Below are 24,079 nucleotides of genomic sequence, written 5' to 3' on the forward strand. Positions count from 1 at the left end.
ATCCCTAGGGTTCTCACAAACATATCACTTTTGTTTTTGTTTTTGTTTTTTTTTTTGGTAAAATCAAAACCTTTTAATTATATTAAATATTGCAACCCCCCCCCCCAAAATCTAAGTCTATAGGTGAGAGGAAGGGGTGTTGTGCAGCAGATGGGGCTCACGCACCACAAGTAGCCCAGGGGCCGAGGTGCAATCCTTGTTCGGCCAGTGGCCACGGGTTCAGCTCTGATGGTGTCATGAAGCCAGTTGTCCTGGTGCTTGTGTTCTGCTGGGTAACTAGGACCGGGGCTCCAGCCGGCAGGACAGGATGTAGCTAAGGACAGAGAGACACGTGTGGGTTGAGCAGCAGCCTGCATTCAGGAGTCCCTCCCAGGGTTTTCCCACAGCTGGTGTCTGGCTTCCCAGCAAGGAAGGGGGCCCTAGGAGGAGGATCCCAGGCGAGGCCAGCACAAAGAGTCCACCCCGACCCTCAGCCAGCTCCTGAATGGGCCTCACCTCTCATCCTCGCTGAGCCGCTCCACAGACCAGAACCAGGCCATGAATGGATGCTGGGGCTCTAGGCAGTAATTCTCTGCCGCCGCCTGGAGCAGCATGATGTCCGTGAGGACTCGGTATTCCTGGGCGGGGAGAGAGGCACAGGATGCACACCGAGCCTGGGTGGGGAAGCTACAGGGCCAGGTGAGGGCTGAGCAGCGCGACAGGGGACCGGTCCTGGGTCTTGGCACACATGGCCACCCTCCTGCATGCAGCTTCATCTGGTCCCAAACTATTCTCAGAGGCAAGTAGAATTAGCCCCTCCTCGGCGAAGTTCTCCTTGAGGCCTTTCTGGATCCCTGCTGACTAGCTAGATGGGTCTTCCACTTCTTTCCTAGCAACCTGTGCCAGGAAATGGGAGATGGAGGGGAGGGCAGGGGATGGAGCAAGGAAAGTTCTTCCTTCCTGTCAGGGGCGTCTCTGATAGGGGCTGCCTCCCCTTCCGTAGGGCAAGTGCCGCGTCTGCTCACCTTATTCTTTTTGCAGTGGTTGATCTCATTGCCCTGGAAAGCAGACAAGCATTGTCCTTCAGAAGGAGCCCCCCCGGTCAGTCCTAGCACCTTACACCCACCCCTTCAGAGGCTGCGCCTAGGCCAGGACACAGGAGGGGGCCGCTGAGACACACACAATGAGACTGGGGTCTAGGGCAAGCCCTGGGGTGCAGAGAAAGGAAGACGTGGGGCTGGTCAAAGGGCTCCAGGGTGCCACACAGCACTCTGTGGGCATAGAAGGGAGCGGCCGAAGCCTCAGGCAGGCAGGGCCTGCTGGGCTGCTGAAGTGTGGCTGAGGTGCAGGGTCCTGACTTCACTCTCCCGGACAGGCAAGCTCTGAGGGAACAAGCTCTGAGGGAGAGGCTGCGGCCCCTTCACACAGAGCGCACGCAGCTTCACCTTCAGGATGCGCTGGGGCTTCACCAGTCGTGGGCACCCGTGTCTAGGTGCAGAAGCCCTTCCCTCAGCACGCAGATGGGCAAGAGACCCCAGCTCCCAGGGGCAGCTGTGAGGCTGTCGGGAGGGGAGGATTCCTAAGGACACAGAGCTCAGGGCCCAGTCCAGGGACTCTCTGCTCCCAATCCTCAGGACTCCGGTCCCTCCTCCCCAAGCCTCAGGCTCACCCACCTCCAGGTAGTCCTCCATTGCAGTATCCAACATCCCCAGGTCAGTGAGGAAAGTGCCGAGGTACGGGACCACACCCTGTGTCATGAGGGGTAGGTTTGGGGTGAGTCCCTGCTCTGTGGTGCCCACAGGGGCCCTCCCCTGAAAAGGCTTCAGTGTCCTGGCCCAGCCCACTTTCCCACCTGGAAGGGCCTAGGACCCTTAGTTGCTTCCCCTGGAGTCCCTTTCCCCACCCCCTCCCAGAACAGCAGACTCCTCCTAATCCCCTCCAGGGCCTGCTTTTTGAAATTCAAGAATCTCAGGGTGTGGAGCCCTGGGCCCCTCCCCAGCCACAAATCCATTCTCTACCCAGCCTGCTAGACTACTTCCTCCTGGTCACCTGGAAAGGAGACAGGGAGGGACTGTGGCAACAGGAGGTGGAGCTGGAGTCTCCTGTCCCACCTGTCCTGATTTGGAGGCATCCAGCGTCCTCTCCCCTCCAGATCCCCTCTCCCCTGACCTTGGAGGCCCTGTCCCCCAGGCACACTCACCTTCCTTGGCAGCCCCTTCCGCGCTCTCTGCAGCCGCCTCACCAGGGTGGCAAGTTTATTGGAGGGCCGCTCCTGGAGGGCCAAGGACATGATCCTTGAGAGCCGAATAGCCTCAGTCCCCTTGCACCCACCGTCTTTGACTTCAGACCCTAGACATCCGACCTACGTCTGCTGATCCCGACGCTCCATTCTCCTGAAGCGTGCCACGAGTCCTTCGAGAACAATCTCAGCTCCCCCGTCCAGTCCATGTGGGACCTGGTGCTTGGAGCCTGACCTCCCTGAGCCTCTTTTCTCATGGGCAGAAGGGAGAACTCCACCTAGCTCCTAGGGTCTCCTGAGGCTTCAGGATCCTATTAGGATCATCATTTTTGTGGCCCACAACCCATCCCCACTCCATCTGTGAGCAGAGGCCTGTCCTCTGGGCTGTCTGCGTTCCTATGGGCCCCCATGTGGACCATCTCGATGGACACAGAGAGACCTGAAATCTAGCCTAGGGAGTCTGGATGGGCAGCACCAGCTTGTCCCAGCCCCAGGGGGGAGTCTTCAGCCCAGGCTGTGAGCACATTCATGCCAAAGGCCTCCGCTCGCTCCCCGAGGAATGCCTCAGGCCCTTCCCTACTTCATCCACACATGATCATGCCTCCTCACACCCCTCCTGTCCTTGTAGCCCTGCACCTCCCGCGCTACCTTGATGAGTAGTTTCCTGGCCTGGGGGTTGTCTTCTCTGCAGAGCTCCGAGAGTGTGTGACAGCTCTTCCTGAAGAGAGGGAAAGAAGGGAGGCTCAGGGCAGGCATAAGGTGGCAGGGTAGAGTGCGAGGCCCTTTTCTTGGAGAAGCCCCACATGTCCAACGGGCTGGCTGAGGGTTTTCTCTGGGCTCCTCTGAGCACTGAGGTCTTTGGAGGACGTGGGAGGGAGTTCTCCTGGGCTTCCTCCTGGGCGTCCCTTCCCAGCTGAATGGAACAGCTGGGTTTGGGTGGGGTTTTGGTGGAACCATGGGCAGAGCGTTCAGTGGCTGCCCAGTCACCCCGCGGAAATAGGGAATTCAGCTCAGCCCAGGGTGGGGCATGGAGGAAATGGGATTTGTCAAGCAGGAGGCATGGTGGCCTGTTCCCCAGGCAGGCTGAGAGAAGCAGCCCCAGGCCCAGGTCCTTTGGTCAGGGTCTGCTGCCTCCCAGGAGGTCCAAGCTGACTGAGGGGGGGAAAAGGACAGGCCTGTGGGAGACCCCGCCTCCATCCTGGACCCTCCCTGGAGAGAAGCCTACTCACCTGGAAACGTTGTCCCATGTCCTCTTCAGGCGGTGGACGGAGACACTCTGCAGAGCCACGAGGATGGCATGCAGGGAGGAGTAGTTCCCCAGCATCTGACAGGCCTGGGGTGGGAGGAGAAGGAGCTGTCCGTGGGAGAGCAGGAGCCCTAGATGCTCGAGAGCTTCAGTGCCCCCCTCAGTTTATGGCTCCCCCGCCCCGCGGGATGAAGCTGATGTCCAGGGAGCTGCAGAAGGGCACAGGTCAGCCCTAAAGAGGAACACTGCTGGCGAGAGGGAGGATATTTCCCTCCCTGCCAAGAAGGAGTCACGTAGGCACCGAGGGTCCCAACGTTGGGCCATGCGAGTGAAGGTCAGCATGGCCCCGGGAGGAAGAGCCTAGGGACCACAGGTCTTGGAGCAGGGCCTTCAGCCCTGAGAAGGCAGAAAGACAGAAGAGCAGTTCCCGAGGCTCAGGAGAGCCTCAGGGAGCTGGGCCTCCCATAGCATACCTTGGCCACCCGGATCCAGTGGCCCACCACCGCGGCCCTGTCCCGGGCTGTCATGCTTGGGTTGCCGAGGCACGTGGTGATGACGCAGCTGGCCACAGCATGGAACTGGGCGATGGTGGCCCGGACTGTGGGTGCCAGGTGCTCGTTGCCAGGCCTGTTCCTCCGGGACCAGACGGAGCCCAGGCACTGATGGGGCACCACCTGCTTGAACAGCTCCTAGGGGACAGGGGGAGGTTTGTTGAGCCACACACATGTTCGCACATGCAAGACTCATGTCCTGGCGAGGGGTCCCAGGTCAGAGCTGGAGCTCAGGAGGCTGCCCGTGTGGCCTGAGCCTGCTTAGAGAGCCTGGGTTTCAGGCCACTCTGTTTCTCTGAGGGAAGCCAGTGCAGGATGCCCCAGGAGCCAAGAGAGGCACGGGAAGGGAGGAAGGCATGTGCACCCCGATCCTTCCACGTCCAGGGGACCGCTCCAGGTGGTGCTCCCAAGGGGGCATCTTCTCCTCCAAATGCTCATCCCTGCAGTCCCTGTCTCCTTTCAGGTGCCCGTTCTCACGTGGTGGCTGAAAGCACGGCTTTCCGTGTCTAGCCTGTCCTTCAGGGCCCATGAGATGCCTCCTCCAGGTGGAGGGTGCTCAGGTTCCCTGGCAGATGGGTGGGCGACCCATGGTCGTGACTGCCCCCAGGGAGCTGCCCTCCTCCCCCCGAAGGACCAGAGCCTCCCCATGTTTGGTCTCTCGGTTCTGACTCCTTGCATCTACGTGGTTCCTCTGCCTCAGTCCTTCTCAGTGTCTGTCTCCACAGTCCGCAGCTGGACAGTGAAAGCTCAGGTCTCAAAACCCTGATGGGTTTCCACGGTTGGTGAGGGTTGCAGCTGAGAAATGGCCCTATATCCTAGGAGTCCACATCAGGGAAAAGCAGGTATAGGGCAGCTGAGAGCAGTAGCAAAGCCGGCCTTGCCCTCCTACCCTGGGGGCCCAGCTGCTCACCGCATCCATGTACGTGAGTTGCCCTGCCACCAGCTTGGGAGGGAAGTCCAGGAGGTCAGGCTCCTTCTCCCTGAGCTGGTTCTTGGCTTGGCAGGACGCCTCTGCGGCTGGAGTGGGCTCAGTGGCAAGTGGGACAGCTGGACCGAAAACTCCCAGGCAAGCCGAAGGCCCAGCTGTCTGTGCCTCAGGACCCGGCGACCATTCATAACACAGGAGCCCCTGTTCCAGTTCTGGAGCAGCCGGTGGAGGGGAGGCTGGCTCGGACCCTGAAGGTGATGGCTGGTGCAGAGCCAGGCTTGCCTCTCGCTCCGTGGGTGTCTCTTGGGCTGGCTCAGCTGCCGGAACGGGTCGCATGGCCGACACGGGGGTGGGAGAAAGGGAAGGGTTCGGCCACGTCACTGACATTCCATGTGCCTTTCCCTCCACGGGACAGATCCCATGGCCTTTACAAGGAATACCCAGCCCATGAGCCCCATCCCAGATGGCCTTCCCAGCTTGCAATGCCCCTTACCCTCCGCCTCAGCCTCTGTGAGCTGCAGAAGTTCCCGCTGCCTCAGCAGAACGGGGGCATGGGTGTTCAGGTCCCAGTCATGCCACGTGAGGTGCACGTAGGCCCTCTTGACCTCCACGTGGGCACCGTGCAGCGACTGCCCGATATCCTGCCGTGTCTGCTCAGGCCAGGTTCCCAAGATGGGACACAGAGTGCTGGGGGAAGTCATATGTGGAGCAGAGTCAGAGACCTGGCCTTTCCCTCCCCATGCTCCTCCCACAGCACCATTCTTTCGGTGTGGGCCCCACAGAATGGCCCCAGCCCACTTCCAACCCCTCTGGAGCTGTCCTTGCTGACTGCTGACCAGGTGGGTCGAGGGACCTCCCATAGGTCTGTCCTTTGGCCCCTCAGTCATGCATCGTCCGTGCAGACCGGTATCTGGGCTTGGGTTGGAGGCCAACGGGTGAGTGGTCTGGTCCCCACACTTTCTGTCCTTGGCCCCACTTGTTTGTGGTGGCCAGCGGAGGTGGACATGGATAGGGGCAGACGGAGCAAGAACGGACCATCCAAGGGATGGCTGTTGTAGGCACCAACTCAGCCCACAGTGGGCTCTGCTTCCCACAGCGCTTGGCATCCCGTCCACAGCTCTCTTGGGCTCACTGGCTTCTTCAGAGGAAGCCGCCCCACTAAGCTCTCCCGTGGAAATCAAGAGTTCCGGGAGATCCATGGTTCTGAACTTCCGTCGCCAGCAAAAACCCCTGTCGTCTTCCACCCTGCTGTGTGGAGGCAGCGGGCCCTCCTTTGGCACCCAAAGACCTATCCTGTTCTTCCTTGATGGTAGAGTGCATCCTCATGGTCCCAGGAGAGGTGGATCCATTCATCCCTAGAGTAGATCACAGAGATGCCCCATCTGATGAACGCTAGACATGCGTGCTTAGGATGTGGAGAGTGCCTATCTGACCCCCGGACGAGAATTGAGACCCAGACCTTGTCTCCACTTTACCCACTCACTGCTCTCGGTGACTAGAGAGTGCCTGCATTCCTAGGTGCTTAAGATCCAGGATTGGACGAAATCACCCCCAAGAAGGCTTTGCAAATCCTGAGTGGCCCTCGAGCTGCTCTGTCTGCTCCCAGTGTCCCCTTGATCTCGGCACATAAAGGACCCCAGTCAGGACCAGCTAGATGGCATCTCAGAGGTCGTTTGCCGGTAGGAAAGCTGCCAGCTTTCCATTTCCTTTCCACAGACCCTGAAGGACCACAGGCCTGTGATGGGTTGAGCCTGAAGGCGTCTTCCCCGGACAGAGAAGTGTAAAGCGGGAAGATGCCCAGCACATCCAGCAGCCCTTTCTACAGAGCCGGGCCCCAGAGAAGCGCGTGCCATGTTTCATCCCATGACTTCTCCAGTCGCCCTACGAGGTTCATCCTCTCGATACCCCCACTTTTTAGGAGAGGAAAGGGATGGTCAGAGACGTGCAGTGACATTCCCAAGACACAACTCGTAGACGGAAGGCTCCCCCTTGTGCTCACTATGGGGTGGGCACTCACCTGTTGGACTGCTGATGCAGGACCTCCTGGGCTGACATGAACATCTGATAGATGGAGCACATTGTGGTGCGGTTGGAGAGGCTTCTATCCAGGAAGGACGGGAGCAGGGAGTGTCCGTAATTCCGTACCGTGCCTTCTCTGAGCGCCAGCATCGTGCAGACCTCATCCAGGGACAGGGATGATTCCTTCTCCAGCAGGCAGACAAATGGGTGGGGGGGTTGTGGGGGGGGGGGGCACCGTAGTCACCTTCAGTGCCGTGAAACACCAGGAAGAGCAGGCTCTGGAGTTCAGACTGCATCCTCCCATCCCTTTGGGAACTTGTGCAAGACGAGGGACTTGAGTGCCCACCCAGAAAAAAGGTTCTAGGCTGAAAACCTTAAACCAAGCGAGTGTAGGCTTCCAAAGGACCATGTAGGCTTAAATGGACTGGTGGCTTCAACACGTGCTGTTAGCTGGACAACAATAGCATGTCTGTCTCTTCCTTGCCTGTATGAAGAGCTGTATGTAATGCCTTGGAGTCATGAGGAAGGAGCCCTACTGTCGAGAGGAGAAAAGAGAGGCTGAGAACCTCCAAGGCTGCTCAAGATCATCAGGGTTGGGCCTGAGAACTGTCCAAAGCATGGTCTGCATGGCATTTCGCCTGTGCTGATGAGGCTTGGCCTGTTGCTGTCAGGGGCAGAGAGGTTCAGGGGAAAACCACCTTCCTTGGCAGGCCGCAGGGCAGCCAGTTGTGTCTCGTCTGGGTTCTGGCCTTGCCCTGATCATCTCCGGGTCCTGAGACTGGCCGTGAACCTGGACCCGTTCTCACCCCAGACCAGCCCTGGATGTTGTTGGCGGCCTGAGGTCCCTGCTGCCTGTCAAGGGAGATGCAGTAGCTGAAGCCTTGCAGCAGCTCATGCCAGGTGTCCTGGGTGGAGCTCTGAAAAGACAGAGCCAGCTACCTGGGCCAGGAGGCACCAGAGGCCTTCCACCCAATCTTTGGGTCCACGTTCTGGCAGATGGAGCGACCCAGATCATCTGAAGGACACTTACGGTGCCCGTTCCTAGCAGCATGGCTGGAATGGCAACCAAATCAAGTCCCAGTTCCTTGAAAGTTCCACTTTCAAGTTCCTTGAAAGACTGAGTCCCTGTGGCAGACCACCTGATTTCTGGGGGACTGTGAAGACCTAGAGGGAAACAGCTTGTGAGCTGGTGGACCTCCTAGGATTCGACGTGTTGTGAGAGATGATACATTCCAGAAAGACCTATAGAATGGCTTGATCCCACCGTCCCTTTTGTAGGTTCAGTCACCCTGTGTGGTATGAAGATTTAGAAGGGCGTGGCCAGTTCTCCACAGGTTAGCCGGCCTGAGTCCGGAAAATCGTAAAACCAGTGGGAAAAGGCAAAGATACTCATGGCTTCGTGAAAAGCAACCCGAGGCCAAAGGAAAGCAAACAAGCGCCCTCCAAACCACGGAAAACATTCACTCTATTCTCTCCCAGTCCCGCGTAGGTGAAGAGTGTCTTCCTCCCTGACCCATAGCTGGTGGCAGATGTGCGGAGGTTTGGGTTCCTTCGGGGCGGGGCCTGTGGGATCCTCACGTGGAAACACTATGGGAAGGCCCCAGGTTTGTCCCCATAGTTGCGTGGGGGCCCTGGGTGTGGAGATCCCTCTTCCCATTCTCACCTCAGAGCAGCACTGATCCCGGGTGGCCTGGGACACCTGACCCTTGTCCAGCGAGTTGGAGTCGTTGAAGTCCCCAGTCAGCTCATTGGCAATCTCTGGGGTGCAGCTCTGAAAAGGCAGGGCCCCATCGACACAGGGCCAAGAGCCATTAGCAGCCTCCCGGGACATGGCCTCAAGGGGACACCCCCATTAGACACCGTGTTCTCCAGTTCAGGCTAAGAGGGATGGCTGAAAAGACATCGAGCAAGGAGGTAGCCAGAGGACACTCTAAGGCTCATGACTACCGTGAGCCTTATCATTGTGTCAGCCCTCACCTTCTCATCCTGCCTGCTATGACCTGGGGTATGAACATGACAGATGGGTCCAACCTCCAACACCAGGCAGCTTGCCTCTGCCCAGGAAGGGCATGTCCCTCATCCCCTGCCCCCACTTCTACAAACACACACACACAACACACACACGCACGCACGCACGCACGCGCACGCGTACACACACACGCCCACTCAGTAGGGGGCAAGTGGTGTGGGCCTGCTGAGATGAGAGCACAGTTGTTGCCGGCTCTCCAGTGGGCTGCCCAGAGCTGCCTTGTGTTACCTGTTGGTGTCTCCTGCCCCATGACCAGAAGCTTCGGAGAAGAGGTCTGAAGCGCTGTCTGCAACTGCAGTCGTGTCTCTGGCTCTGGGCTCCCCTGGGCCCAGCGCCCCGGGAAGTAGGAAGACAACAACTGAACATCGAGTTCTGTCGAAGGTCTCCACTCAAGTGCGCTGGAGAGCAGGTTGCCCTTTGAAAGTGGGTGCCTGGTTACCAGAGTTCTAATTTCAGTTGGGGCCTATCATGAAGGATGTGAGGTCACCCTTTCAAGATTCTAAGACCTGGGGCCTTTGGTTCAGTCACACCTCCCCAGAACCCCTTCAGTTGACTCTTGACCTCTCTTCCCCGGGACTGTACACAATGAGCCCAAAATGCCAGGGGCACCATTCTCTGGAAATGGCACTTGGGTCTTCCCTTTCAGGAGACAGAGCTGAAGTCAGACCTTTGTGCTCTTTCCTTTCCTTTCCCACTTGTGTGTCCTCAGTCATTCTGTGTCTCACCTAGTGCCCACATTCCCAACGTGCATAGTGGGGACCAGGGAGAATCCACTTCCTTGGGACATCTTGGGGGTGTATGGAGATCGTATTTGTGGTATGTGTGTGATGGTACCACGGGAATCAGAGGCACACACGGAAGGCCAGAAGAATTGCAGGAAGGGGTGGGACGTGGCCTGGAGGAACGCTCCCAGGAGGCCTGGGTCCCGGCTTTGTGTCGTTTTGGAACGGTCCCTTTCCCTCCTGGCGTCATGACGCTGGGGCACCATGATGGGGTGGAAATGCACGAAGATGCAGAATTTGTCATCCTCGGTAGTGAAAGGGTTCAGTTGTTTCCCACATAGATTTCGAATGAGATCTCTTTCCCTCGTTCTGGTCTATGAGGGGAGCAGCCTTCACCGTGGCTCCCAGGATCCTGACCTGTGGTGGAGGCATCACTCTGCAAGCTCTAGGTGGCTAGCGAGTGGCTTCTGAGCCACGGGATGTCCTCAACGTGATGACATAGCATGCCTCGTGCTTCTCTCGATGTCATGCAAAGAGTTTCGCACTTCCTAGTTACTTTTCTCATGTTCCCCTTCTCCCTGGTTCCCTTTTTCTTCTCTCACCCTGAAGCAAAAATGAAGCCCAGGGGTGGTTGGGGCTGCCATCCATCGAGGCTCACAGTGCCAGGAACGGTGGCAGTGGCAAGGCCAACATGCGCCCAGAAACTCAGACTCTGAGTCGAATGGCTCCCCGAATGATGGGTGCTAACTTGGGGGAAAAGCCTCTGCTAGTCCAGCCTCAGCCACAAACACGGGCTCAGAAGTATGGTGACATTGAGGAAGCATGCGAAATTGTGCCTCCATTCCTCTTCTGCGACAACTGCGGGGCATTCGGTCCTTGCGTTTGAAGATGCAGGGTATTGGGGCAGTGCCGTTCCCGAGGGACAAGAGATCGCTACCTGTCTCCCAGGCCTCAGGCCCTCTCCCTGCCTTCCTCACGCCCCTCTGCTCTGCTCCCAGTTGCCCTCCAGCCACACTGGGTGCCCCTTTCCTCTCTTCTGGCCAATCCAGCTTCTGGTAGTGAGGCTCTAAGGCAGAGGTGCCTTCCTTCTGCATGACACAGGGCAGCCAGACTTGTGCGGGACTAGCTCCCTTGTTTTCATTCTGTCCTCCGCACTGACACCTCCAGCGAGGCCTCTCAGGCCTTTCTATCCAGTGACTCTGCAGCCTTCTTTCAGAGCACACTTCGTTTGTCACATGGAACGCTTGCTCTTTGCTTTCGCATGGCACTGTTTCATGCGTTGGCCCATCTCTACACTGTGGGCTCCCTAAGGGAAGGAGCCCTAGGTATCTCCAGTGCCGTGCCTGAGTCTACCAAGGTCCCTGGCATAGGGGAGTGCTGTAGTGCAGAGTTTGCGAATGAATCATTGAGATGGTCTTGGAGCCCACCTCCCCGTGAAAGCGCCTCAATTGCATTGAGACGTGCCACTCCACGTTCCAAGCTGTTTCTGCACAGGAGAACCACCACAAGGGCCTCAACCTGACTCTTCCTGCTCCATGTCCTCCAGCAGTACTGCCTAGGTACCGAGGATGGGGTATGCTCTGCATCCTGTTCTCCAGCTGTCTTGGGACAGCCTGAGGCCCCCAGAAAGTCTAGGAAAGAGATGCTGATTTTTTGGTGTGTTTTTGCCTTTGTTTCTTTGTTTGCTTGTTTTTCTTGAGTTGGGGGGGTGGTTAAGGAGTCCCACAAGCGTGGGCCTTCCAGAGTCACAGGAGCAAAGGAGCACAATCTCCAGGCTCTAAGGGCAAAAGAATGGATGACAGAAACCCCTCTTTCCTCCTTTTCTGTCCACTCCCGCAGTGTCCTCTTTCCTAGTCCAGCACCCTCACCTCAGCCAGAAGAGTGCTTCTGCACCCACCCCTGGATGTGCCTGGGACAACCCTGAAGGTCTCATGGAGACGAGTCTTGTCGCTGGGCCCCGGACACAGTGTCCAGTGCTCTCGCATTTTCCCAGAGGACATAAACACATGAGGAACGGTCAGGGAAAAAAGGTGCTCAACATGACTAAGCATCAGAAAAATGCAACCAGGTGCATACCGGGATAGCCCTTTGCATCAGTTGGATTAGCGATCCCAGGGAACATCAGGGCAACAAATGCCGGTGAGGATATGGAGAACAGGGAACCCTTGGACACCCAAAGTGGGAATGCACATTGGGACGAGTCACTATGCAAAACAGTATGGAGGGTCCTGGCAAACACAAACAAGCAAAGAAAGAAACAGACAGTCTACCGTAGGATCCAAGAGTTCCCCGTCTGGGAACGTACCCACAGACAGCCAAGGAATATGTCCAAGAACGCCCTTCACCCACCCCCATGTTCAAGAAACATTGTTTTCAACAGTCAAGACAACGAAAACATCAGGGCCCTTTAGTGCTGACTGGATAAAGAAGTGTTCGCCTGAATAACGGGAGCCATCAAGAGAGGAAATCAGCCATGAGGAGAGGAAATGCTGCTAAGTGTGAAAATACTAACGGGCTTTTTCTGTTTTTAAAGGTTTTTATTTATTTATCTGTCCGAGAGAGAGATCACAAGTGGGCAGAGAGACAGGTAGAGAGAGGGTGGGAACCTTCTCCCTGCTGAGCGCATTCTCAAGTAGGTCTCCATCCCAGGACCCTGACATCCTGACCTGAGCTGAAGGCAGAGGCTTAACCCACTGAGTCCCTCAGGTGTCCAGGAATGGACTTTTCGAGCATTATGCCAAGGGAGACAAGTGAGACCGTGGAAGGCAAGTACTATCTGGAGGTAGGTAGGGAGCTATAGATAGAGAGATACTAGTTTAGATAGTTGGAGAGATTGGTAGATACGTAGAAAGATAGATGGATAGATGGGTATTATCGATAGATGACAGATGGATATTTTCCCCTTCTAGGTGGCCTCTGAAACCAAGAAGAGAAAAGGAGAGACGCGAACTCAGCAAAAGCCTTCAGATGGAAGGAACCAGAAGCAGAGGGCAGAGGGTGGGGCCGGGATGGAGTGAATCGTGCAAAGGTACCCACTTCCCCTTTTCAGAGAAAGCTGTAAGGGGGATGTAAGGTACCAACCTTATGACTACAGTGCATACTGCTCTGTGGCGTGTTAGAGAGGTGTTGTTAAGAGAGCCCATTTGGAGAGATCTCATCTCACAAAAGAAGAACCTTTCCTTTCTTTGCTCTTGCCTTTCTCTTTCTATCTCTAAGAGAGGATGGCAGTGAACTCAACTTAGTCTGGTCATCCAGACTTTTAGGGCCTGGGAAAATGAAATCCTTCTGTTGTGTAGCTGAAACGTGCACAGTGCTCAGTGTCAATCCTTTCAACACAACTGGGGCCCAAAATATTTTACTATTCATAATGAGCCTCAGGAAAGTTGACTTGGTCAAGGAATGACACGTAAGCAAAACTGGAAACAGCAGAAGCTACAGTCGGTAGACTTTGATAGGCGTAGGAACATCCAAGCCCCTTGCCTCAACAATGGATTCTGAGTGGAAAATCAGTGAAGGAAAAATCAAGCAGATGAAGTAGAATGTTCAATTTGGGTTCTGTTTCAAAACATGATCAAGGAGTGAAGGGTCTCAAGAAATTAACTCGGAAAAATACCTTCTTCTCGCATAAAGTGGTCCCGGGCGGGGCAATTCTGTTTTTAAACCTGCAGGTAGGCACAGAAGGACAACACTCTGTTTGTTCCATGTTGTCTCAAGGAAAATGGCTGAAGTCGAATGGCTGAGATAGGACCTACCTGGAAAGGGTGTAAAGGGCCAGATGAACCGGTCCTGTGTTCATTTCTCCATCTGTGCAGCTTCTCAGTGTCATTTACTGTTAGGTCACGAAGTCCACGTAGTTCACGGAGTACATTCGAAATGTCTTAAAAGCATGAATGTCTTTGTCCAACCTCCCTGGAACCCACCTTCCCATCTCATTGCATCTTGTCAACCTAAAGCGCTTTAGCAGGAGCCAGACCCTTGCCCATGAGCGCCTCCTTCCAGCCCTTGGCAAACACCATTCTCCTTTCCCTCCTTTGGAATCTACTGTAGGTAGGTCCCAAGAGTGGAGTCAAAGTTGGTATCTTCATGCATACTCCTCTCACTGAGCTTACTATCCTCAAGGTTCGTGCGCCCATGGGGTGGTGCACGTCAATGTTTCCGTCCTCTTTACAGAATGAATGCTATCCCAACATCTGTTTATACAACATCTGTCCCTCCCTGGACAGATGCTTGGATTGCGTTCCTGGGCTAGCTTTTAGGAACAATGCTGCCATGAAAAGGTGTGCTCAGATAAGTCTTCAAGACCATACTGTTCATCGGTTTGGGTATCTAGTGCAGAAGGGCAAGTGCTAAAACACATGGCAATTCTGAAGTCGATTTTTTAAAAAACCATTTTATTGATTCATTTGTCAGCGTGAGAAAGCGGCATGCAGAAGCAGGAGAAGTGGCAGGCAGAGCAGGCAGGGGAGAAGCAGGCTCCCGGCTGAGCAAGGAGCTGGATGCGGGACTCCATCCCAGGATCCTGGGACCAGGACTGGAGGCGAAGGCAGACACTCAACAGACTGAGACACCCAGGCGTCCCACTAAAGTTGATTTCTGCGAAGAACCACCATACTGATTTCACAACCATGCCCTTAAGCGTTCCTGCCACGCACAATCAGCAAGGTTCCTACTTTCTCTGTCTTTGCCAACACTTGATCTTTCCCTTTCTCCTGAGACTTTGTTTTTGTTTCGTCTTGTTCTCTTTTTCTTCTTCTGTGCGGAGTCAACCTCATGGATGCGTGATGGTATCTCATTGCTTGTTCTAATTAGGAATTCCCGAAAATGGAGTGATGGGAACTATCTTTTCCAGTTTCCTTCCATGCGTATAGCTTTGAGGTTAGGTCTCTTCCCCATTTGTACATTCACACGTCACATTGGATTTGTTTCTCTGTTGTTGTTGAGTTTCTGGGATCTCTCCGTATAGTGGATATTGAGAACCTATCAGATACATGGTTTGCAAACATGCTCTCCCGACTTCTGGACTGTGCTTTCCCTTGGTTGATCGTGTCGTTCAAGTCACAAAGGCTTGAAGTATTCTGAATGTCCAGTGTGTGAGTTTGTTTTTCTTTTCCATCCTGTGCCTTGCAGGTCGTCTCCATGAAATCCTTGCCCAATCGTGTTTTGTGAAGCAGATGAAGATGAATGCTGTGGAGCTCCAAATTCAGAGGTGAAACAGGATCATTCACGGGTGGAGGCAGGCAGCAGCATGAACTGGAGAAGCACAGGCCTGATGCTGGGGTCCTGACCAGACGCGATGGCGTGATGATAGGAATAGGTACGGTGGGCGAGCAGGAGCCGTGCACTGGAAATGGTACCCTGCCCACATTGGGCACCACCTGTGTGGTGATGGGAGCGGTGAGACATATGACTGGACGTGTCCCCATGCTCAGCCCTTCTTCAAGGGAGCCTTTTGTTGCACTCTGCTCCAGTCCTGTTGGAAGAGTCTCTTAACCCGACGAGGGACACAGACTTCTTCCACGACCGAGGGTGAGGACAGTGGTGTGGTGACACTTGTCTCCGAGGAACTTCTCCTCCCTGTCTCGTGGTGAGCCACTGTCTGGAGTCCGTCGCCAAGAAGGCTCGAATGAGAGCAACCTCCAAGAGGGACCAGCCTGTCATTGCCATGCTGAGCTGAATTCAGGTAAGACCTTTGTACCCTTGTTGTGTGTTCCCAGTTCATGGTCACGTAGTTCTGCAGGTTCTTCCATGGGAGAGAGGGGAGGGCCGTGTCTGAAGGTGAGCTGGAGAGCTCTGGCAGCTCCACGACTGAGATGGAGACCCTGCCCCTAGTCATCCCACAAGTGAACAAAGGGATGGACGTCATCCAGGATCCAGCTTCCAGCCACTAGTGTTCATGCCACCTCTCTGGAAAAGTTGTAGGGAGGCCCTTGTCAAGGATGGAGGGGGCACACCTGTGGTAACTCCTGTGGCAAGTAGGGATATTCCCTGCTTGGGGTGAGTCACCTTGAAGAACAAAAGTGTTTGACCCCCTGTCCAGAGTGCTCCGAATTGACTAGAAGGGCATGAGGACTGCAACTGGCGAAAGCATGTTTGAAAACCTCTTTAGGGCTGAAACAGGTAGAGTGTTGCCTCCTCAGGAGTAGTAGGCTCTCTCTTTTCCTTGCCTGAGGGAAGAAAAGAAATCATCCAGTATTTTCCACATTGCACATCAAGAAAACACAGAACCTTGGATTGCATTGTGTTGTTTTTGTTGTGGTGGTGGTGGTTGAGAGTCGGTTAGCCACCCTACAGTACCTCATTAGCTTCTGAGGTAGTGCCCGATTATTCATGAGTTGCGTATCACCCCCAGTGCTCATCCCATCGCATGCCCTCCTTTATGCTCCTGCCCAAATGGCCCCATACCCGCACCCACCTCCCCTCCTGCCACCCTCTGCTTGTTTCTTAGGTAAGAGCCTCTCATCCGTTTTCTCCCCCTCTGGTGGCTTCCCATTCAGTTTTCCCTCCCTTCCCCTGTGATTCTCAGATGGCTTCACGCATGGGTGGGACTTAAGACGCAGGGCAGGGGATCACAGTGGGCTTTCTTTCAGTGATGTTATTTTGCATCTTTCCGTGTTTGACCGCATTTCACCTTTCCTGAGAAATGACCCATTCCAGTGTTGCGTCCATTGTGTCTGGAGGGAACGGGGGGGGGGGGGGGGTTCTTCGCTCTTGCTCAGTGAGTTGGGATCCTGAAGCGGGTGTCAGGAGAACCTCCTCTGTGTTACTGTGCCCTTGGTGCCCTTGTGGGGCCTCCCTTTCCTTCTCTGGAAAATGATGAGAGATCCAGTTGGGCAGTGTTTTCCAGAAGGCCCTCCAGCTCCCATCTTCCAGGGGCTAGAAAGAGCCAACTGGGGTTTAGTCCACGAAACACGGGATAGGAATAATTCCTCCAACTACTTCACGAAGACACACAACCAAGGAGAACGGAAACACCAGAGGAGCGTAGCTCCAAGGGGACGTGAGTGAAATGCTTTGACAACAGCCAACAGCGTAGGAAGGTATCTTTCCTGCGAACCCAGAGGTCGGCACTTGCCTTTCCATATCAAGAGACTTCACTTTCCGTCTTTGGACTTTCTCATTGATCTTTAATGTACATTTACGTTCAGCCTGAGGAGACCTGAGTGTGAAACTCTCAGAGCAAAATCTCATCTTTGATCTCCTAATGCCCACCTTTCAAAGAAATTGTTGAAAATACAGTCTAATTGACGTACAGTGTTATCGTCGTTTCAGGTGAACAGTAGGGATTCTGGAGTTCTGTATATGACTCAGTGCTCAGCACAGCAAGTGTCCTCTTAATCCCCACCCCCTCTTCCACCCATCCCCCCAACCCGGTTCCCTCCAGGATGTTCTCTAGATTTGAGCCTCTTTTTTTTTGATTGAGCCTCTCTTGCCTTATTCCCTTTCTTCTTCTTTTCTTTGTCTGAAAAGTCACACCTGAATCCAAACCTATGTTCACAAAACACCCACGGGTGCTAAGTCTTACCTCAGTATCTTGGTCTGTGCGAATTGTGGTGAAGAGCCCACCAGGTTCGGTCCACAGTGGCTCTCAGGGATCCCCATCCCTGCTATGGACCTGCCTGTCTGTCCTCTGAGTGGTTGCTGAAAGGTTTCTGACCAAGGGAACCTAGGGCAAGAGATGGTCTTTCACACCTTCAAGCTTCCATGGCCAAACGTGGTCACTTCCCTGTGACTCGCTTGTGTTCCATCGCTTTCTGCCCAGTATCCCGGAACATGGGAAGCAAGCACTGTTGTTGAGAATGGCCTTCCATAGCGGCCACAGAGGAAGCAGCCTAGGAGTGCCCAGGCTACTAGGTAGAAAGGAACTCAAGCTCAGCGTATAGCTTCCAAAGCTGAACAAACTGTCTTTCCTCCCATCCTGCCTCCCTATACTCTGGAGCAGAAGAGGACGAGAGGCCTGTGGGGGTGGACAAAGCCCTGCCTGGCTGTTGATCTTCCTGACAGTCAAGCACCACTCCGTGGCTGCCAGACTGTTGCTGATCAATCTCTTCTCAGTGGTGAGAGAGAAGACATTTTGTCCGCTGGCCCGCCGGCAAGTTGTTTCTCCGTGTGCTCCGGGCACAGGTGGCCCTGGCATTAGCTGCGAGCATGCTGGAAGTGCGCGCATGTCAGGTCCCTCCCAGGGTTACTCAGTCGGACTCTGCCCTTTGCCGAGAAACCCTGGGCGTCAGAGCCTGAGAGGATCGTCCCCCCACAAGCACTGTGGAATGTTCTACAGAGGGAAAGCTAATTGGCCACCTTGATCCACCGGCGGGGAAGGGGTGGTTGTTTCCTGGGCCTTTTTGGCCATATCTCTCTGCCGAGAGTCCCCTGAAGGGTTGATTCCCCAGTGGCCCTGGTGGGGATGGTTCTGGAAGAAAGGGAAGAACACCCCCCCCCCCCCAGGCTGGGACTTAGAGGGGAGCTGGAAGCTAAGCATGCACCCAACAGCAGGAGCTCCAACTCGCCCAGGCTGAGCGACTGACTGCTCAGGACCTCTGTGTGGTGCTTTAGCTAGGTCCTTTTGTGTCAGCTTATGGTATTGGGGATTTTCCTTGTGGTGCTGGATCCTGTCTTCTGAGATTCCCTTGCACTGTATCCGCATGTTTGGGGACCCTTGGCTTGTCCTTTTGCTTCCATGTAATTGTGGATTTCCTCTTTGGATTCTGGGTTGACCCAGTCCTTGTTGGGTAGCCTGTAATCTAACCTCCATGGATTCATGGTCTCTCCGGGTGTGCTCTTGGGGTTCATTTGGAGTTCCATAGCATCGTGCTCAGAGAAGATGCGTGGGATGACATCCATCTTTTGGAGTTTGTTGAGACTTGGGTTGTGCCCTAACGTGTGGTCTGTTCTGGAGCATGTTCCAGGTGCACTTGAAAGCACTGCGGATTCTGCTGTTTCAGGGTGGAAGGTTCTGCATCGATGTGTTCAAACGACTGCATCCCTCAAAGCCATTGATTCCTTGTTGATTGTCAGTGTGGATCATGTCTCCATTAATAGATGTGGGGTGTTAGAGTCCCCCACTGTATGGTATTGCTGTCAAAGGTTCCTTTAGGCCTGTTGTGAGGTGTTGGATGCCTTTGGGTGCTCCTGTGTTGGGTGCCTAAATATTTCCAGATGTTCTCTCTTATTCCACGGTCTCCATTATGATGAAGTCGTGTCCTTCTTTGTGTCTTCCTACCTCCCCCCCCTTTTGGAAGAGTCTGTTGTGTCTGGAGAGAAGCCTTCCTACCCTTGCTTCATTTCGCGTCCATTTGCATGATAGATGCTTCTCCCCTGCTCACATTCCATCTGTGTCTGGGTCTACCGGGTCAGGTGAGTTCCCCATTCCAGACAAGTGAGTGGAACCTGGGTGTGTCACCTGGTGGATGTTGGAGACCAGGGACTTCAAAACCACCTGGACCTGACAGTGCCCTAGGCCAGCAAGGAGAGTGTGGGGATCGTCTGGTCAAGGGTATGAACCTTCATCCTGGCAAGGGAGAACCAATCTCTGCTCCATCAGACCCCAGCCAGGGAGCAGTGGCTACCATGGACCTGACCAGGAGGGTGGGGCCTGAAGGGCGCCACTGCCTTTCCAAGACCTGCATCCGGAAATGCAGGATGGCTGCACATCCTAGCTCCTAGGTCAGCATAGATGTGAATAGAGCCAGGCTCAGCTATGGCCTTAAAAGGACACCCCCCAGTTTCTTTTTGTTTTATTCCCCAGCCACACCCAAAAGAAGCAGGGAAAAGGAATCCAGACATCATGGATGAGGATGCTGGGAGGATTCCGTTCTCGGGAAAGGGTGAACCTGGAGAGCCTACAGGGAAGCTGAGGACGGAATGTCCTGCCTGCCCTTCTTCCATTTACAGAATATCTTCCTCGGGTTTTGTAGCTTCCACAGGCAGGATTGGATCTCTTTACATGTTTGTTTATTTTGTTGTTGTTGTTGTTCTCTACTGAGTGCTGATGCAATTCCAGAGACTGAACTCGACAACTGTCAGTCCCAAATACTGGGTCCAAACCAACACCAACACAAGCACCAACACAAACACCATATCCCAAAGGAAGCAAGACATCCTCCTCCTTGCTTTAGAATGGAGAGAAGCAGCCCCTCTCCTGGGCAGCACCTAGTTCTGGGGAGGGGAAAGAACTCTCAAGGACTCTCCTGTTCAGAGTCTGTTGCCTTCCTGGGGAAGGACCTGCAACCTCTCCATCTCGGGGGTCCTGAGGGCTGTCTCTGCTGTTTGCCCAGATGCCTGACACTGAAATGAACCTGTCCTCTGGGGAAACGGGATTTGGAGGTGCCACCAGTAGGTAGTGAGGAGGGCTGGCTCTTCTCCTTCCTGCCACTTTGAATAGCTGATGACTCTGTAAGATTTCCGAGTTCAGGAATGAATAAGAGAGTCTGTACATGTTGTACATGTTGTAAAAGCACCAAACACCCATGTAGGCTGGACGAGGAGAAAATAAAACCCTTGTTCTTTTTTTATTGGTAACACAAACTTTAATCCCTAGGGTTCTCACAAACATATCACTTTTGTTTTTGTTTTTGTTTTTTTTTTTGGTAAAATCAAAACCTTTTAATTATATTAAATATTGCAACCCCCCCCCCCCCCAAAATCTAAGTCTATAGGTGGGAGGAAGGGGTGTTGTGCAGCAGATGGGGCTCACGCACCACAAGTAGCCCAGGGGCCGAGGTGCAATCCTTGTTCGGCCAGTGGCCACGGGTTCAGCTCTGATGGTGTCATGAAGCCAGTTGTCCTGGTGCTTGTGTTCTGCTGGGTAACTAGGACCGGGGCTCCAGCCGGCAGGACAGGATGTAGCTAAGGACAGAGAGACACGTGTGGGTTGAGCAGCAGCCTGCATTCAGGAGTCCCTCCCAGGGTTTTCCCACAGCTGGTGTCTGGCTTCCCAGCAAGGAAGGGGGCCCTAGGAGGAGGATCCCAGGCGAGGCCAGCACAAAGAGTCCACCCCGACCCTCAGCCAGCTCCTGAATGGGCCTCACCTCTCATCCTCGCTGAGCCACTCCACAGACCAGAACCAGGCCATGAATGGATGCTGGGGCTCTAGGCAGTAATTCTCTGCCGCCGCCTGGAGCAGCATGATGTCCGTGAGGACTCGGTATTCCTGGGCGGGGAGAGAGGCACAGGATGCACACCGAGCCTGGGTGGGGAAGCTACAGGGCCAGGTGAGGGCTGAGCAGCGGGACAGGGGACCGGTCCTGGGTCTTGGCACACATGGCCACCCTCCTGCATGCAGCTTCATCTGGTCCCAAACTATTCTCAGAGGCAAGTAGAATTAGCCCCTCCTCGGCGAAGTTCTCCTTGAGGCCTTTCTGGATCCCTGCTGACTAACTAGATGGGTCTTCCACTTCTTTCCTAGCAACCTGTGCCAGGAAATGGGAGATGGAGGGGAGGGCAGGGGATGGAGCAAGGAAAGTTCTTCCTTCCTGTCAGGGGCGTCTCTGATAGGGGCTGCCTCCCCTTCCGTAGGGCAAGTGCCGCGTCTGCTCACCTTATTCTTTTTGCAGTGGTTGATCTCATTGCCCTGGAAAGCAGACAAGCATTGTCCTTCAGAAGGAGCCCCCCCGGTCAGTCCTAGCACCTTACACCCACCCCTTCAGAGGCTGCGCCTAGGCCAGGACACAGGAGGGGGCCGCTGAGACACACACAATGAGACTGGGGTCTAGGGCAAGCCCTGGGGTGCAGAGAAAGGAAGACGTGGGGCTGGTCAAAGGGCTCCAGGGTGCCACACAGCACTCTGTGGGCATAGAAGGGAGCGGCCGAAGCCTCAGGCAGGCAGGGCCTGCTGGGCTGCTGAAGTGTGGCTGAGGTGCAGGGTCCTGACTTCACTCTCCCGGACAGGCAAGCTCTGAGGGAACAAGCTGCGGCCCCTTCACACAGAGCACACGCAGCTTCACCTTCAGGATGCGCTGGGGCTTCACCAGTCGTAGGCACCCGTGTCTAGGTGCAGAAGCCCTTCCCTCAGCACGCAGATGGGCAAGAGACCCCAGCTCCCAGGGGCAGCTGTGAGGCTGTCGGGAGGGGAGGATTCCTAAGGACACAGAGCTCAGGGCCCAGTCCAGGGACTCTCTGCTCCCAATCCTCAGGACTCCGGTCCCTCCTCCCCAAGCCTCAGGCTCACCCACCTCCAGGTAGTCCTCCATTGCAGTATCCAACATCCCCAGGTCAGTGAGGAAAGTGCCGAGGTACGGGACCACACCCTGTGTCATGAGGGGTAGGTTTGGGGTGAGTCCCTGCTCTGTGGTGCCCACAGGGGCCCTCCCCTGAAAAGGCTTCAGTGTCCTGGCCCAGCCCACTTTCCCACCTGGAAGGGCCTAGGACCCTTAGTTGCTTCCCCTGGAGTCCCTTTCCCCACCCCCTCCCAGAACAGCAGACTCCTCCTAATCCCCTCCAGGGCCTGCTTTTTGAAATTCAAGAATCTCAGGGTGTGGAGCCCTGGGCCCCTCCCCAGCCACAAATCCATTCTCTACCCAGCCTGCTAGACTACTTCCTCCTGGTCACCTGGAAAGGAGACAGGGAGGGACTGTGGCAACAGGAGGTGGAGCTGGAGTCTCCTGTCCCACCTGTCCTGATTTGGAGGCATCCAGCGTCCTCTCCCCTCCAGATCCCCTCTCCCCTGACCTTGGAGGCCCTGTCCCCCAGGCACACTCACCTTCCTTGGCAGCCCCTTCCGCGCTCTCTGCAGCCGCCTCACCAGGGTGGCAAGTTTATTGGAGGGCCGCTCCTGGAGGGCCAAGGACATGATCCTTGAGAGCCGAATAGCCTCAGTCCCCTTGCACCCACCGTCTTTGACTTCAGACCCTAGACATCCGACCTACGTCTGCTGATCCCGACGCTCCATTCTCCTGAAGCGTGCCACGAGCCCTTCGAGAACAATCTCAGCTCCCCCGTCCAGTCCATGTGGGACCTGGTGCTTGGAGCCTGACCTCCCTGAGCCTCTTTTCTCATGGGCAGAAGGGAGAACTCCACCTAGCTCCTAGGGTCTCCTGAGGCTTCAGGATCCTATTAGGATCATCATTTTTGTGGCCCACAACCCATCCCCACTCCATCTGTGAGCAGAGGCCTGTCCTCTGGGCTGTCTGCGTTCCTATGGGCCCCCATGTGGACCATCTCGATGGACACAGAGAGACCTGAAATCTAGCCTAGGGAGTCTGGATGGGCAGCACCAGCTTGTCCCAGCCCCAGGGGGGAGTCTTCAGCCCAGGCTGTGAGCACATTCATGCCAAAGGCCTCCGCTCGCTCCCCGAGGAATGCCTCAGGCCCTTCCCTACTTCATCCACACATGATCATGCCTCCTCACACCCCTCCTGTCCTTGTAGCCCTGCACCTCCCGCGCTACCTTGATGAGTAGTTTCCTGGCCTGGGGGTTGTCTTCTCTGCAGAGCTCCGAGAGTGTGTGACAGCTCTTCCTGAAGAGAGGGAAAGAAGGGAGGCTCAGGGCAGGCATAAGGTGGCAGGGTAGAGTGCGAGGCCCTTTTCTTGGAGAAGCCCCACATGTCCAACGGGCTGGCTGAGGGTTTTCTCTGGGCTCCTCTGAGCACTGAGGTCTTTGGAGGACGTGGGAGGGAGTTCTCCTGGGCTTCCTCCTGGGCGTCCCTTCCCAGCTGAATGGAACAGCTGGGTTTGGGTGGGGTTTTGGTGGAACCATGGGCAGAGCGTTCAGTGGCTGCCCAGTCACCCCGTGGAAATAGGGAATTCAGCTCAGCCCAGGGTGGGGCATGGAGGAAATGGGATTTGTCAAGCAGGAGGCATGGTGGCCTGTTCCCCAGGCAGGCTGAGAGAAGCAGCCCCAGGCCCAGGTCCTTTGGTCAGGGTCTGCTGCCTCCCAGGAGGTCCAAGCTGACTGAGGGGGGGAAAAGGACAGGCCTGTGGGAGACCCCGCCTCCATCCTGGACCCTCCCTGGAGAGAAGCCTACTCACCTGGAAACGTTGTCCCATGTCCTCTTCAGGCGGTGGACGGAGACACTCTGCAGAGCCACGAGGATGGCATGCAGGGAGGAGTAGTTCCCCAGCATCTGACAGGCCTGGGGTGGGAGGAGAAGGAGCTGTCCGTGGGAGAGCAGGAGCCCTAGATGCTCGAGAGCTTCAGTGCCCCCCTCAGTTTATGGCTCCCCCGCCCCGCGGGATGAAGCTGATGTCCAGGGAGCTGCAGAAGGGCACGGGTCAGCCCTAAAGAGGAACACTGCTGGCGAGAGGGAGGATATTTCCCTCCCTGCCAAGAAGGAGTCACGTAGGCACCGAGGGTCCCAACGTTGGGCCATGCGAGTGAAGGTCAGCATGGCCCCGGGAGGAAGAGCCTAGGGACCACAGGTCTTGGAGCAGGG

This window comes from Meles meles, chromosome 15 (genome assembly GCF_922984935.1).
Source record: "Meles meles chromosome 15, mMelMel3.1 paternal haplotype, whole genome shotgun sequence".
NCBI lineage: Eukaryota > Metazoa > Chordata > Mammalia > Carnivora > Mustelidae > Meles > Meles meles.